Here is a 16,637-nt window from a genome sequence, read left to right as displayed (position 1 = left end):
GGATCTTGCCCCCCTTCATGGATCACTGCCTTGTTGCGGCAAAGGGGCTTGAATAACTCAGAGAAGCTATGAGCTATGCCATGCAGGGCCACCCAAGATGGACAGGTCATAGCCGAGAGTTTAGACTAAATGTGATCCACCTGGAGAAGGAACTGGCAAACCACTCCAGTATTTTGCCAAGAAAACTCCATGGACATAAAAAAGGAGAAGTTTTGAGAAGAAAGTGAGTTTCCAAGGCACGCTCTGGTTCATGGGGTCACGGAGAGTCGAACACGACTAAGACGACTAAACAACAACAACAGGATCTTGCCTATCAAATTTGTATTTCCTTTAATAAACTTAGTTTTCTTATTCTCCAAATTTTGGGTCTCAGTCTGATTGTATTCTGGGTAAAGAGTGCTGAACAATGATGTTCAGTTAAGCTTCCAAATTTAACACCAAACACCAACATACGGTAAGTCTTGGATGCTAATACAGTGGTACCTCGGGTTAAGTACTTAATTCGTTCCAGAGGTCCGTTCTTAACCTGAAACTGTTCTTAACCTGAAGCACCACTTTAGCTAATGGAGCCTCCCACTGCCGCTGTGCTGCCGGAGCCCGATTTCTGTTCTCATCCTGAAGCAAAGTTCTTAACCTGAGATACTATTTCTGGGTTAGTGGAGTCTGTAACCTGAAGCGAATGTAACCTGAAGCGTATGTAACCCGAGGTACCACTGTAGTTCATAACAGCGCTTCTCAAGCTTTCTGCATGGATTTCCCTGCTTCTCTGCTGAACGACTTCTGTGCATTTGTCACAGAACCACAATGCCTTGCAGAGGATACACAGTTCTTACACAGTTCATTCACGTCATCAGTTAGGCCTACTGGTAGGGCCTGCTCCAAGTTTGAGGGGTTCCTTGGCAAAGTTCTCTCTAGTGGAGACCCCACTCCAGATGGTTGGTCCCCATCTGTGGACTTGTATGGTCACAGGAGCAACAACAAACAGGTGTGAGAGCCACCATTTAGATTGCCCACAATGCTCTAGATTCTTGTCACAATGGGGAGAAGTGTACAGAATTAATATGGTGGCTCATAGACTCCATTGCTCAGCACAGAGAGCCCAATGCAAGGTTGAGCAGGGGTGCTGGGTACTGATTCTAAGCCCTCCTGTTGGGTTGCACCATTGTTCCACATGAACCAAGCATTGTTGAGCTGTAGAATTATGTAAAGGTGTATGTGCTGGCCCAATACAACAGTCCAGCACATCCACTGCTTCATCTGCAGATGTAAAGGAGAAGAAGAGCTATGTATCACCAGCTTATTGCAGACAACATACTCCAAAACTTCGGATAACCCCACTGAGCGTTTTTATGTAGAGGTCCAAGATGATGGGCCTTTGGCTTGATCCACCAGAGTTCTTATGTTCTTTAAGGTAAAGGTACCCCTGCCCGTACGGGCCAGTCGTGACCGACTCTGGGGTCGCGCGCCCATCTCGCTTAAGAGGCCGGGGGCCAGCGCTGTCTGGAGACACTTCTGGGTCACGTGGCCAGCGTGACAAAGCTGCTCTGGCGAGCCAGCACCAGCGCAGCACACGGAAATGCCGTTTACCTTCCCGCTATAAACCGGTACCTATTTATCTACTTGCACTTAAGGGTGCTTTCGAACTGCTAGGTGGGCAGGAGCTGGGACCGAACGACAGCAGCTCACCCCGCCGCGGGGATTCGAACCGCCAACCATGCAATCAGCAAGTCCTATGCGCTGAGGTTTTACCCACAGCGCCACCCGCGTCCCCCTCTTATGTTCTTTAAAGAGGGGCAAAACATAAATTGGAACATTTCTTTCATAAAATGTTACGGCAGGAAGTTAGAGGACAAGAGCTGATTGTAAACAAGGCAGTATGACCACCCCAAAACTTTTCTAGGAGTGAACCACCTTGAAAGGAGTATCACATATAACCACCCCAATATCACCTTGTGCACAAACCATCGTGAAAGCACAATAAAAACGACAACTTGTGGGGAGGGGGCTTTCAATTTCTAGGGCCCATGAGCTGGCTAGAGGCAGAGAACGGTGCTAGGGAAAGACCAGATGAAGACAGGGGAAACTTCTCCCCATGGCCACCCCCAAGCAGCACCCATGGTTTGGTGTATACACAAAACGCCAATGGGTGTTTTGTTTGCAAAGCATCCCTTTCCTGACAAAGACATTGCTGCCCTTGCGGGGCGGGAGGGAAGGATTGCTGGGAGATTTCCTCTGGCACCCCCAACACCATCAGCATGCCGAGGTTTGGGGTCATTCCCAGGGGCGCGAGGGTGTTAGAGAAGACTGGAAACAAGGGCCCACAGCCGTTGCCTCTCTAACCGGTTGCGCTAGAGGGGTCAGAGGACTTTGCAATATCTCAGACTGCAATCACCACGCTATTTGCCTGTCACCATGGCCATCAAGCCCGGCTATCAACACGGCAATTGCCTTTCTCTGTCTCTATGTTTCCATATCGCTCCATTTCCCCCCCCCTTCCTTTCTTCTCCGATCCCCCTCCCCAATCCTTCTTCCCTTCACTCTGTCTCCCGGGTGCCATAATTCCATCCACCAGCATGTCTCCCGTGTCTTTCTCTCTATCAGCTGTGAAAATTCTGCCTGCCTCCCCTTTTCAATTGGGCATGATGTGCCCATGGGGCAGGGGCAGGGGAATAGGCTCAGGGTGAAGGGGGCGGGGGGGGCGGGGAGAGAGAAGACTCAAACACAAACACATAATACGTGTACCTTAAACTACCTGCTACCTACCTGCACAGACAATGATAATGTATTTGCCAGAGGAAATCTGGAACCAAGAATCAGTGCCAGCGCAAGTTACGAATGGTTGTGATCCGGTTTAAAGGCAGCAACGCTTCTGAATGCTGGTTGCTGGAAGCTGTAGGAGGGGAGAGGGCTGTTGTGCTCTGATCCTGATTCCTGGTTTTGGCCACTGTGAGAACAGGATACTGGACCAGACGGGCCATTGGCATCATCCAGCAGGCTCATCACATGTGCTTATCAAGTGGCACCATTTTCTTGGGCGATACAATTTCTGGCGGAAGCTAAAATGGGCTGGTGTACATTTTAGGTGGGGAGACTCCCTATGCCAGAGTTAGGGAACTTGTTACCCTCTCTATGTTTGCAGGACTACAACTCCCATCATCCCTGACCATTTGCCACACCATCTGGGGCTGATGGGAATTGTAGTCCAAAATAATCCGGAAGACCCTAGGTTCCCCATCCATGCCATACACCAGGGGTCAGCAAACTTTTTCAGCAGGGGGCCGGTCCACTGTCCCTCAGACCTTGTGTGGGGCCGGACTATATTTTGGGAAAAAATAATAATGAATTCCTATGCCCCACAAATAACCCAGAGATGCATTTTAAATAAAAGCACACATTCTACTCATGTAATAACACGCTGATTCCCGGACCAGCCACGGGCAGGATTTAAAAGGCGATTGGGCCGGATCCGGCCCCTGGGCCTTAGTTTGCCTACCCATGCCATGCACAGAGAACATAGTTTTTCCCTTGACATGTTACCTTTCTATGTTCAGGGATTTTCTTCTCTTTCATGAGATATGAAGCTTGAAGTTGTACAATCCAGCAAAAGGTTTACTGCTAGGTATCTTGAATTGCATAAACTAGCCATTAGGCCTTGCAGGATTTCCTCCCTACAGTGAAGTGACCTACTCTTCCTTAACAGCTGACATATCCGTCAACACAGCTCTAGATTAGTCCAGCAGAGGTTGTTGTCTATGCTAACAGCAAGTGACTGAAGGCAGATGCCTGTTATCAAGGCTAGTCTAGAGTTTATGTAGCGATCAGTGGCACTCACACAGTTGCCCCATGTCTTAGCAATGCCTCTCAGCACCTTGTTCCCCTTACCCTCACAGGATTTTGCCGATGCAGAAGCAAGGAGAGCTGGGATCAGTCCTCAAGCTCAGGATTTGAAGCAGCGCCACTAGGAAGAAACATGCTTGAAACATTATCCAGCCCTTTAGCATCTTCGAGCCTTTGCACATGGCCAAGGTGCATGCTGGGAATTAGGTAAAGGGACCCCTGACCATTAGGTCCAGTCGTGACCGACTCTGGGGTTGCAGCGCTCATCTCGCTTTATTGGCCAAGGGAGCCGGCATACAGCTTCCGGGTCATGTGGCCAGCATGACTAAGCCGCTTCTGGTGAACCAGAGGAGCACACGGAAACGCCGTTTACCTTCCGCCAGAGCAGTACCTATTTATCTACTTGCACTGGTGTGCTTTCGAACTGCTAGGTTGGGAGGAGCAGGGACCGAGCAACGGGAGCTCACCCCGTCATGGGGATTCAAACCGCCGACCTTCTGATCGGCAAGTCCTTAGGCTCTGTGGTTTAACCCACAGGGATGGGCAAAAAGTAGGTATGTGGAACCTGCAGATGGGTGTGAAGGAAGAGGAGGAAGGGGTGGCAGAGAGGGAGGGAGGGAGGAAGAGAGAGAGAGAGAGAGAGAGAGAGAGAGAGAGAGAGAGAGAGAGAGAAGCAGTAGCATAGAACAGACTGACAGAAAGAGTGAGAAGTCGGGTTTTGTGTCAGGTGCTGCTCACTACAGGCAGACGACCCACAACAGATGACCTGCAAAAGAATGTGGCCCTTGCCTGGACAGGAAAAAAATGTTCCCCTGCTAAAGCTTGTGAATCAATTAGTGGTTTTATGTCCTGTTTTGCAACAAAACAAATGCATTTCTTCATCGAAAATTCTTCCCACCCGTCTAGAACTCGACATATTTCAATTGGGATGAAGTTTCATTGCATGCCCTTCTTTTTCTATTTTTGGCATGTGTGTCCAGCCCAATCTTTGGAAATGCAGTCCTGAAACCATGCTGGCGTACAAAACATGCACATGCTGCAAGTTCTTGTTGCAGCTTCATATTGCATCCTATGGGAGTTGGGGGCAACGCTGGTGAACATCTAGGGAAGGACAAGTGAGGCCGTTCCACACACCTGATGCATACAAACACATAAAAAGGTAAAGGTACCCCTGCCCGTACGGGCCAGTCTTGACAGACTCTAGGGTTGTGCGCCCATCTCACTCAAAGAGGCCAAGGGCCAGCGCTGTCCGAAGACACTTCCGGGTCACGTGGCCAGCGTGACATCGCTGCTCTGGCGAGCCTGCACAGCACACGGAAACGCCGTTTACCTTCCCGCTAGTAAGCGGTCCCTATTCATCTACTTGCAACCGGGGGGGCTTTCGAACTGCTAGGTTGGCAGGCGCTGGGACCAAACAGCGGGAGCGCACCCCGCCGCGGGGATTCGAACCGCCAACCTTTCGATCGGCAAGCCCTAGGCACTGAAGCTTTAACCCACAGCGCCACCCGCGTCCCATCATACAAACACATAGAAGAACATAAACAATGTGCATGCAGATATGAGCGGCTACCAAAGACTGTGTTATCTGTGCTCTTAAAACTCACAGCCAGGGATGAGCACTGGGTCCACATGCTCAACCGAGTGTGCGGGTTAATTCATTAATTGTCACATTTGTATCCTCCCTCTCTCCACGTTTTCATCACAACGACCCTGTGAAGTAGGTTAGGCTGAGAGGCAGCGACTGGCCCAGCAGCGTAGCAGCTAGAGGGGTGGGCAGGGCTCACTGGGTGCCACTTACCCAGGGGGCGGCACTTACCACGGGGCTTGTGGTTGAGGGGGAGGTGGCGGGCAGACTCCATGCAGCCTCTGCCCAGAGTGCCCTGCCCTGCTTGCCCCACCCCCATGGACGGCTTGCCCTGCTCCCGGGTGCACGGGAGCCCGAGCGCCTAGCTATACCACTGGACTGCCCCCAAGTGGCCTTCGTGGTTGAGTCAGGATTTGAACCCCAGTTCTCCACGTCCTATTCCAGCACTCTAACCCAGGGGTAGGCAACCTAAGGCCCATGGGCCGGATGCGGTCCAATTGCCTTCTCAATCCGGCCCGCGGACGGTCCAGGAATCAGCATGTTTTTACATTAGTAGAATGTGTCCTTTTATTTAAAATGCATCTCTGGGTTATTTGTGGGGCCTGCCTGGTGTTTTTACATGAGTAGAATGTGTGCTTTTATAGTGGTACCTCGGGTTAAGTACTTAATTCGTTCTGGAGGTCTGTTCTTAACCAGAAACTGTTCTTAACCTGAAGCACCACTTTAGCTAATGGGGCCTCCTGCTGCCGCACCACTGGAGCACGATTTCTGTTCTCATCCTGAAGCAAAGTTCTTAACCTGAGTTACTACTTCTGGGTTAGCGGAGTCTGTAACCTGAAGCATATGTAACCTGAGGTACCACTGTATTTAAAATGCATCTCTGGGTTATTTGTGGGGCATAGGAATTCAATCATTTTTTTCTTCAAAATATAGTCCAGCCCACCACATGTTCTGAGGGACAGTGGACCGGCCCATGGCTGAAAAAGGTTGCTGACCCCTGCGAGTCTAGCCGGTAGTCCACACAGACTCTTCTGTACCTCTGTGTGGTACTTGGCAGGGGTTAAAGCTGTGGCTTGCACAGGAAAGTATCTACCTCAGTCAGACCCTGGGTTTGGCACACCCATTGCTAGTAAGAGTAGGCCTTGCCAAGGCAATTAAACTATTGCAAAAAAGGGGGGGCAGCAGGAGGATTACATGGGTGGAGCCTACTCAGATAAACACACACTATATTGGATTATTGTAATTGAAAACCAATAAAAATTATTATGAAAAAATAAAAATAAATGGGAGGAAAGCAATGACAAACCTAGACAGCATTTTAAAAAGTAGAGACATCACCTTGCCAACAAAGGTCCGTATAGTAAAAGCTATGGTTTTCCCAGTAGTGATGTATGGAAGTGAGAGCTGGACCATAAAGAAGGCTGATCGCCGAAGAATGGATGCTTTTGAATTATGGTGCTGGAGGAGACTCTTGAGAGTCCCATGGACTGCAAGAAGATCAAACACATCCATTCTGAAGGAAATCAGCCCTGAGTGCTCACTGGAAGGACAGATCCTGAAGCTGAGGCTCCAATCCTTTGGCCACCTCATGAGAAGAGAAGACTCCCTGGAAAAGACCCTGATGTTGGGAAAGATGGAGGGCACAAGGAGAAGGGGACGACAGAGGACGAGATGGTTGGACAGTGTTCTCGAAGCTACAAACATGAATCTGACCAAACTGTGGGTGGCAGTGGAAGACAGGAGTGCCTGGCGTGCTCTGGTTCATGGGGTCACGAAGAGTCGGACACGACTGAACGACTAAACAACAACAACAAAAAATAAATGCACACTAAACAGCCTACTCCATGTGGATGCAGGTGGCGATCATGCAAGCAGAAACTTGTCTCTTTGCCCCACTGGATGTAGGACATACAGGCAGCATCAAGAAACAGAAACTCAAATTGCAATACGGTCTTCTTTTGTGTTGCATCTGTTTGAGCACTGGGGAGATCTATATGTGTCTGTGTCAATGTATGTTCCTATCTTTGGATACCTTGCTGTTGACAGCTGGTGCTGGAAAGCAGGAGCCAGGAAGTAAAGAACTGCCTAACTTCTGGGTAGAGCTCCAGAGACACCATCGCCATCATACCTGGGACATATGACTTGCCCCTTAAGAATCCTGGGAATTGTAGTTTCACAGAAATGCCATTCCCAACATTCTTAACCAATTCCAGTTCCCAGGATTTGGGAGGGGAGAATCACATGCTTTAAATGTGTGGTGTGGATCGGACCTGAGGCTGTGCATACACCATATGTTTGAAGCAAATTTAAGGCACATCCCCTGCAAGATTCATGGGAGCTGCAGTTTATCCCTCACAGAGCTACAGTCCCCAACATCCTTAACAAATTTCCAGGATTCCTGGGGGAGGGGTGCTTTAACTGGTTTGTATTGCATTAAGTGTTGGTTCTATGTAAAAAAAAATATAGGTGTAAGAAGAGAATTCCTGGATGCCAAGATCCCCAGCAGAGATTTAAAATCACAAATTATGCAGCAAAGTAAAGCACGGAAATATAGACTGTTAGACCTTTAAAATATGCCCTTGAGAGTTCTGAAACTTCCCTCTTCCCCTAGCATAGAAAAAGACCACACATTTGGTAAGTTAAAATGGTTTACTTACAAACTCTCCAAAGATCAGATTCATGTGCTTTTCCATACAGCATTCAGAAAAAGTTGCACAGGTAGTAAAACTTGGCTTAGTTACAGTGGTGAAAGTTCTTAAATTATTTCTATAGGAACTCAAGAGTGGTTTGTGAGAGTCATGTGGCTTAACTAGCTCCTCTCCACAAGTGGACCTTCTCAGGTAGACTGAAGGGAAACAAAGTCTTGATTGCATCGTTCCTCCCAGGGTGAGCTAAGCCTGGCAGGACAGCTTACTCTATGGTATTAAGCCCTTCATGCATTAATTAGATTTAAGCACAGTTATATGAGGCTGGTTATCCTGCACTGATTTCCACAGAGTGTAATTTACGTACCTAAAATTAGTCATGCCCATCCATTTAAATGGGTCTACTCTGAGCAGGACTAACATCTGATACAACCCAATGTATGGTGTGCACATAGCCTATGTTCTGCTTAAAAAGTCATTTTTAATTCATTCAGCCTCTATACTCTCCATTCCAACCCTTTTAATCTCTTAAAGGGACTGTGAGCAGCTCAGGGACAGAAGCATCTGCATTTGGGGAAATTCCTGTAAGCTCCTCTGAGTTCACAGGAAAGAGCGAGATATACATAAAGCTAATAAACAAATGTTGTGTGTTCCTGTGCTGACCAACCTCAAAGGAAATGGAACAAACACGTGGACTGGCTTTTCGTGCATCTGACTGAGGGCTCATCCACACCTCTGCTTGCCCTGCCTCTTTCCCCCAGGGAAACCCGCTCTTTTGGACTGAATTGGAACAAACAGCAATTGGGTTTTCAGTGGATTGCCATTTGTTCCGATTTAGAGCTAAAGAGCTGGTTTTCTGGAGGAAAGTGGCAGAGCAAAGGCAAAACTGCTTGGATCGCTTGGACCCGTGTCTAGAAAGTGCGGGAGAAGCAGAAACCCGCTCAGACGCATACCTAGAAAGCACAGGGCCAGAAGAAGTGTGGATCTCAGAATCATCTATTCTGCCTGGCATCGGCTCTCAGGGCCAGCCCTACCATCTGGCAAAATGAGGCAGCTGCCTCAGCCACCAGGTGTAAGAGGGAAGTGGTGACGGCAGCTCCATTGCCACCAGCCATCCTGAGTCTCCTAACTTCCTAGCCATTCCTATTCTTCTGAGTCCCAAGGGCAGCAATTTACATTATTGGAGCTTGGTCTTCATCAAACAACCACAGGTTGGTGAAAGACATAATTTCAACCAAAACAGTAGGTGGAGCCAGAGCCAATGTCGGCATAGCCAACTAAGGAGAATTAATTGGTCTCTTCTCTTCCTCCCTGCTGCCCTCCTGCAAGGGCAACACTTGCAAGTTTTGACAATTTATATACTGCTTGGTTACAATTGTTTCTAAATGGTGTACAAGAAACCTAATGCCACGGAAACAAAGATCACTTGACTGTCTATTGCAGAGAAAATAACTCAAAAGTTACGTGTTTCTAGGATAAGGAAGACCTGGAGCACTTCTATGGTGTTTGGTAATATTTCATTTCTTACGTGTCAAATGCAGATAGGCAAAACTCTTTCCCTTACCAAATAATGAAATTTGGCTTTCATTATGTGTTTGCTGCTTTTAATCTCGCCCCCCGTATTATCCACTATCTCATTTATTTGGAAAATATAACCTTTGCACTGCTCGTATGTCTCTCAACTTGGATTAAGATCTTTTCTGTTTTTTTTTGCATTTTTGACTTTGCATTATATACAAAATATAATAATACAACTTTAGTTTTTTTAAAAAAAACAACAACGCAAATTTCTCTGTGTGCAAGGAACTCAACAACAACAAAAAACAGAAAGAAAAATAACTTGTGTATGTATTAAAGTATGGTTGTGAATTCCACCCCCCACCCCCCGATTCTTTGTTTTATCTTTTTGCAAACCACTTTGAGGCTTTTTACAATCAAGCGGTGTATACATTTTATGAAATGCATGCATGCATGAATAAGAACTGTAAAACATAAGAAGGCTGGCTGGCAGGAGCTGGCTGAGATTGGTGGGGCACTGCCTCATTTACCCTGGTGGACCAGCCTCCTGCTTTTAGCCAGAGATGCCAGGAATATGGAAGCCACCCAGGATCTTCCCCTGTAAAGCACTCTGTTTGCTAATTATAGGACCTTTCCCCATATCTAGATCTTTTTCTGCAATGGGGCTTAGAGCCCCAATGATGTGTGGGTAGAAGGGTAGCATCAGAGATGCTCTAGGCACCTTCCCTGGGTCTTTAAAGAAAGTCTCTTAAAATACAGTGGTACCTCGGGTTACAGACGCTTCAGGTTACGCTAACCCATAAATAATGCCTCAGGTTAAGAACTTTGCTTCAGGATGCAAACAGAAATCATGCTCCGGTGGCGTGGCAGCAGCAGGAGGCCCCATTAGCTAAAGTGGTGCTTCAGGTTAAGAACAGTTTCAGGTTAAGAACAGACCTCCAGAACAAATTAAGTACTTAACCCGAGGTACCACTGTATATATATATATATATATGAAGAAATTTATAAAGAAAAATATAGATTTCCACTATGCTGGTCACTGAATGCAAAAGCACTAGAATGACTGAACACTTTGATTACAGTGATACCTTGGGTTACAAACACTTCAGGTTACAGACGCTTCAGGTTACAGACTCCACTAACCCAGAAATAGTCCCTTGGGTTAAGAACTTTGCTTCAGGATGCGAACAGAAACCGCGCAGCAGTGGCGCGGCAGCAGTGGGAGGCTCCATTAGCTAAAATAGTACCTCAGGTTAAGAACAGTTTGGGTTAAGAATGGACCTCAAGAATGAATTAAGTTCTTAACTCGAGGTATTGTCCTGTGCAATCCTTTGTAAGTTTACTCAGAAGTAAGACCCACTATATCTAGTGGGTCTTTCTGCTATCCCAAGTCATGCTGTTTAGGACTGCAGGCTAACTGCACAGTCCTGTGTGTTTACTGCTCAAAATTAGGTCCCTTTGAGTTCAATGGGTTTTACTCTTAGGTAGGCGGGCAAAAGATTGCAGTTGGAATCCCCTTGATGTCAATATGTAAGACTGTTGAGGAGCACAGCATCACCCTGGGGGTCCCAGCATCTCAAAATGTATCCTAGGGACCTCTCCCTGGCCCCACCTTCCTCACCTGAGACACAGGTAGGCACACAAGCAAGAACCTGAAGCCAAATTCTACTGGTTCTCTGTACTGCCACCTTGTGGGATGAGCAGGAGCTAAAAAGGTAAAGGGACCCCTGACCATTAGGTCCAGTCGTGGCCGACTCTGGGGTTGCGGCGCTCATCTCGCATTACTGGCCGAGGGAGCTGGCATACAGCTTCCGGGTCATGTGGCCAGCATGACTAAGCCGCTTCTGGCGAACCAGAGCAGCGCACGGAAATGCTGTTTACCTTCCCGCTGGAGCGGTACCTATTTATCTACTTGCACTTTGACATGCTTTCGAACTGCTAGGTTGGCAGGAGCTGGGACCGAGCAACAGGAGCTCACCCCGTCATGGGGATTCGAACCGCCGACCTTCTAATAGGCAAGTCCTAGGCTCTGTGGTTTAACCCACAGCGCCACCCATGTCCCTGAGCAGGAGCTAGGAAATCAGTTTTGGAGAGACTTTGCCCATCAGAGGAGACAGCAATAAACCAGGTAGGTGGGATTTGCGACAAAATGTTGCAGAGGTTTTCCTCTTCAGGGCTTCAGCTTGCCAGCCATGCCAGCTTCCAAGATCCTCCATTCCATTCCTCCTCCCCAGTTTTCCCTTTCCCCATCCAGCAGTCAGTGTGCGCATGGATTACTGCAATGCGTTATATGTGGGGCTGCCTCTGGAGATGGTTGGAAACTTCAGCTGGTGGAAAATTTGATGGTCGGGTTGCCCATCTGAACGAATCAGTTTGAGCATATGGCGCCAATCCTGGCACTGGCTGTCAGTTAATTTCCAGGCCCAATTTTGGTGCTGACCTATAAAGCCTTATGCATTTCAGGACTGCAATAATGCAAGGACCACATCTTCTCATATGAACCACTTTGGACCCTGTGCTTCTCATTGGAGGCTCTTTTCTGTGTCTCTGCTCCCCAATATGTCCAGAGGGTAACAACATGGGATTGGGCCTTTTCTGTGGTGGCTCCCTGTCTGTGGCCTGCTCTCCCCAGACAGTCTCACCTGGTGCCATCATTTCATGTCTTTTAGGCACCAGGCAAAAACATTCCTCTTTACCTAGGCCTTTGGCCATTATGACCTGTTAAATGTGGGGGGGGGGGGGGAGAACGGGACCGGACCGCTATTATGCTTATTTTATTATTATGCTGTGTATTATGTTATTATGATGCTGCATAAATTATGTTTCTTAATGTTGTACACCACCTTGGGATCTTTGGATAAAGGGTGGCATATAAATTGAATTAAGAATAATAATATTATTACTATATATTAATTAATATCAGTATTAATAATTATGTGGCTACCAAGCATACTCAGTCCTACTTGGGCTCTTAGTGGTTTTTTCTGGGTGGGTGTGTATGTTAATATTTCACACTTCCTAAATATTATTCTGTACTCCTAAATCTTTTGTTTGTTGCTTTTTTGTTGAAAGCCACCCAGAGTGGCTGGGGCAACCCAGTCAGATAGGTGGGGTATAATAATAATAATAATAATAATAATAATAATAATAATAATAATAATAATTCATGGTCATTATATGGAGTGAATCAGTGCTCTGACTAAGGGCCACTCCAGACTAATGGTGTTTCTGCAGGTGCATTCTGCAACACACCTTAGTGGTGGATTTATTGCGGACTGTCCACACATCATTCTGCGTTATTAGTTGTTCTGCGATGCGTCCCCAATGTTACTGCCTTACTGCTGTCTAGACGGGCACTTTTGCACTAAAGAGCAACAAAAGACGCACAAAAAACCCTGGAGCATTTGTGTCATGGAAAGTTAAAGGGTTTCAGCCGAAAGCTACGGAATATGCACTGATTGGAAAACCCCAAAACCTTTGCAGGAGGAGCGGAAAGTATTGAAACCACGGTCGCCTAAAACCACCCTGACACCACCACAAACACAAATCATCATGGGTGCACAATAAAGAGGACATTCGGAGGTGGAGCCCCCGCAGTTTAAGACAGCATTGTGGGCTCCCATGAAAGAGCTCGAAAACATCAGCCGAAACGCCCAGGTCCCCACCGATCAAAGATGGGTTCCCTTAGATGATGACCACCCAAAGTCTCCAAGGTACCAGGTTCTCTCTCTACCCCCCACAATTCCGCCTCGCCTTTTTGCCCAGCTAATGCCAACGTACTGCCCACGTCCCTCGAGGAAAGGAAGCGGGTGGGGGGTGTGCGCGCTCCTGTCCCAGAGCGTATCATTTAACAAAGGAGCTGGTGGATCAATGCTGACTCCTCGCCTAAATGTGGCAGGCCCCGGCCTGCTCTGGTGTCGCTGCGCGTTGCCCTCCGGCAGACAGCTTGAGTGATGGTACACATTAAACAGTTAATCCGCCTGATTGAATGTTTGCTTCCTCCAAATTGAAACATTAAACAACAACGGAGGGAGAAGAGGCGGCGACAAATCAGTCATGAAAGATTCATTTTCTCCCGAATAATGTATCTCATGAGCTCGGAATATACAAATAGGCCGGAGCCACCGGCGGAAACTCCACCTCCCCCCCCCTCCCTCCCCACCTGCCAGGCTGGGAGCAGGGCCACCCAGCATCCTCCCCGCAGCCAATTTGGCCCTCTCAATATCGCCAGGGGGGCCGCAGCGCCTGGGTGAAGGCACCGCTCAGCGATCCAGCAGCACCTCTCTTTTTTTGCATGTGTCACCGAAAGGGATTGGGTACCCCTCCCTTAACGGAAAGGAAGATCGAGGAGGGGGCAGGCTTGGAAGCTGTTGTCCAATGTGGGAGGTGGGGAAAGTCACCGAAGAGACGGAGAGAAGCAATGCTGAGTTCAACAAGGCCTCAAATGATTTGGCACAGGGTGAGCAGGTGTGCAAAGAGGTCAAGGTCAATAGGAGTCACCAAAGAAGGAACAACATTTTCAGCTGCTGCTTCTCATGGAGGGTTGTTGCCACCTCACGAATCCAGACACAGAAAGCGTGTCATTTTAAGGGGTGGAATTTTCACGGTGCGCCAACCAACCCATGTTGGCCCCCCACCCTGGACGACGTTTTTATTGTTCATCGTTGTGCCCTGAGCGTTTGGAATGTTTGTAAACATGCTGTGGTGTCAAACCTGGCTAGCCAATCAATCCGAATCAGTTTCACACTGCCGGAAAGGAAGAATAGGCAGGTCTCTAGATATGCTGCAGAAGCAGGCGAAACGTGGGGTTGATGGTAGAAAAAGAAGAAGAGTTTGGATTTGATATCCTGCTTTATCACTACCCGAAGGAGTCTCAAAGCGGCTAACAATCTCTTTTCCCTTCCTCCCCCACAACAAACACTCTGTGAGGTGAGTGAGGCTGAGAGACTTCAGAGAAGTGTGAGTAGCCCAAGGTCACCCAGCAGCTGCATGTGGAGGAGCGGGGAATCGAACCCGGTTCACCAGATTATGAGTCCACCGCTCTTAACCACTACACCACACTGGTAGAAACATGAAGGGGAAGAGCTGGAAAAGCTGCAACCGACTCATCTCCTACTTGGGTGATCTAAAGAGCTATATCCAGTGTCTATCTGCTCTGTGTGTGTATCCCAGTTTTACCATTACAACCACCATGGGATATCCATTTTAATAAAAATAATAATGATGAAATGTGCATGCACACCCAAAGCCAATATGAGGAAAGGATGAAGAAGATGGGTTTGTTTAGCCTGGAGAGGAAACCATGCTAGCCATCTCCAGATATCTGAAGAGCTGTCCGCACAGAGGACAGAGCAGATTTGTTTACTGTTGCACCAGTAGGTGGGAACCTGAGTCAATAGGTTGAAGTTACAAGAAATAAGATTTCAAATAAACACTGAGAATTGCCTGAGAGCAGAATCCTGTCTGCTATAGTTTGCTAAGGGGGCTGACTGTGGTTAGGTGGCCCCAACTGCCCTTGCAGAACCACAAATTCCAGAGGGACTGTTAAACCACTGGGAACTGTAGTTCTGTGAGCAGAGCAGGAAACCTCCTAACCACTCTCAGCAACCTTAAGAAACTACAATTCCCAGGATTCTTTGGGAGAAGCCATGACCTTTGGCCGAACTCATGAGAGAACTAGCCAGACTGTGACCCCCGAACCCAGGAGATAAGTAACTATACAACCTTCAGAAGACATCTGAAGGCAGCCCTGCATAGGGACTATTAAAAAAATGTTTTAGTGTATTTTTATATACGTTGGAAGCCGCCCAGGGTGGCTGAGGCAACTCAGTCAGTGGGGTATAAATAATAAAGTTATTATTATTCCAGAATAAATGTAAAGGTAAAGGGACCCCTGACCATTAGGTCCAGTTGTGGCCAACTCTGGGGTTGCGGCACTTGTCTTGCTTTACTGGCCGAGGGAGCCAACGTACAGCTTCGGGGTCATGTGGCCAGCGTGACTAAGCTGCTTCTGGCGAACCAGAGCAGCGCACAGAAACGCCATTTACCTTCCCACCAGAGCGGTACCTATTTATCTACTTGCACTTTGACGTGTTTTTGAACTGCTAGGTTGGCAGGAGCAGGGACTGAGCAACAGAATAGGACATCCCTATTTTCATTGGAGAAATCTGGGAGGGTATGAGACTGCAGGCACAGAGTAAGGAATGAAGACGTACCTGGAATTCTGACAAGCACAGGATGGAGAATGCGGGGCAGGGGGGCGGAGAAGAGAGAAAACTGTCTGGGCAGTGATGCCTCCTTCTTCTTGTTCCCCATGCAAGGTATAGGAACAGGATGGGAAAGGATGGGGAGAAAAGTAATTGCCGAACCCCTTGAGCTGCGTTTGGAGTTACAGACAAGACCTAATGATGCATTGGACAAAAAAGAAAAAGGAAAAGAAAGGAAGGCACTCTGTGTGTCTGTGTGTCGTAGTAGCAGTAGTAGTAAATACCAGAAAGGATTTGAGCGATGGTCCCCGTTTTGTTTATCCTGTGCGTCCTCATTAAATTTAGCACTACAATTTGCCAGCATAGCCACGACAGCTGATTTACATGGGTGCTTAACGAGCTTAGGAAGAGGGAGGGGTGGGAGAGAGGGAGAGATTGATCATGGTGTTTATGTACAGAGTGTGTGTGTGTGTGTGTGTGTGTGTGTGTGTGTGTGTGTGTGTGTGTCTGTTGAGCTTGTCAAGCCTCTTATGTATAGAAAGGTCTGAAGCCTGGAGCAATAGGTAAGATGAAATCTGCTCCAGCCTCTTCTTTGACAGCCAATGGGACGCCCTCCCCAAATTAGGTGCGCCTTCCCTTCTCAGCCACAGGTCAGCAAGGATCCCACTTCCTTCTCAGATCTGGGGGGGGGGGGGGGGGAGAGTCCATGTTTCCTCTCACAGCCACCTGTTGTGCCACGGACAAATAGCTCATAACACAATGGATTGCAAATGTAATTATCGTTGATTGATTATTTAGGCTTCTTTCCTGCCCTGTCTCAAGGGCGCAAGTTGGTCTACAATATAT

The 16,637-nt window shown here is 47.8% G+C and overlaps 1 protein-coding gene across 1 annotated transcript in view; it reads right to left on the bottom strand.

Moving 5' to 3' along the window:
- The window catches only part of ERFL (ETS repressor factor like), a 164,758-nt gene that overhangs the window by 88,548 nt on the left and 59,573 nt on the right, over positions 1-16,637 (bottom strand). The gene's annotated exons all lie outside the window — the stretch shown is intronic.

This window comes from Podarcis tiliguerta (genome assembly GCF_965153285.1).
Source record: "Podarcis tiliguerta genome assembly, chromosome: 8".
NCBI classification, from domain to species: domain Eukaryota; kingdom Metazoa; phylum Chordata; class Lepidosauria; order Squamata; family Lacertidae; genus Podarcis; species Podarcis tiliguerta.
Note: the sequence above shows the minus strand (reverse complement) of the source record. Positions and strands in the feature narration are given on the sequence as shown.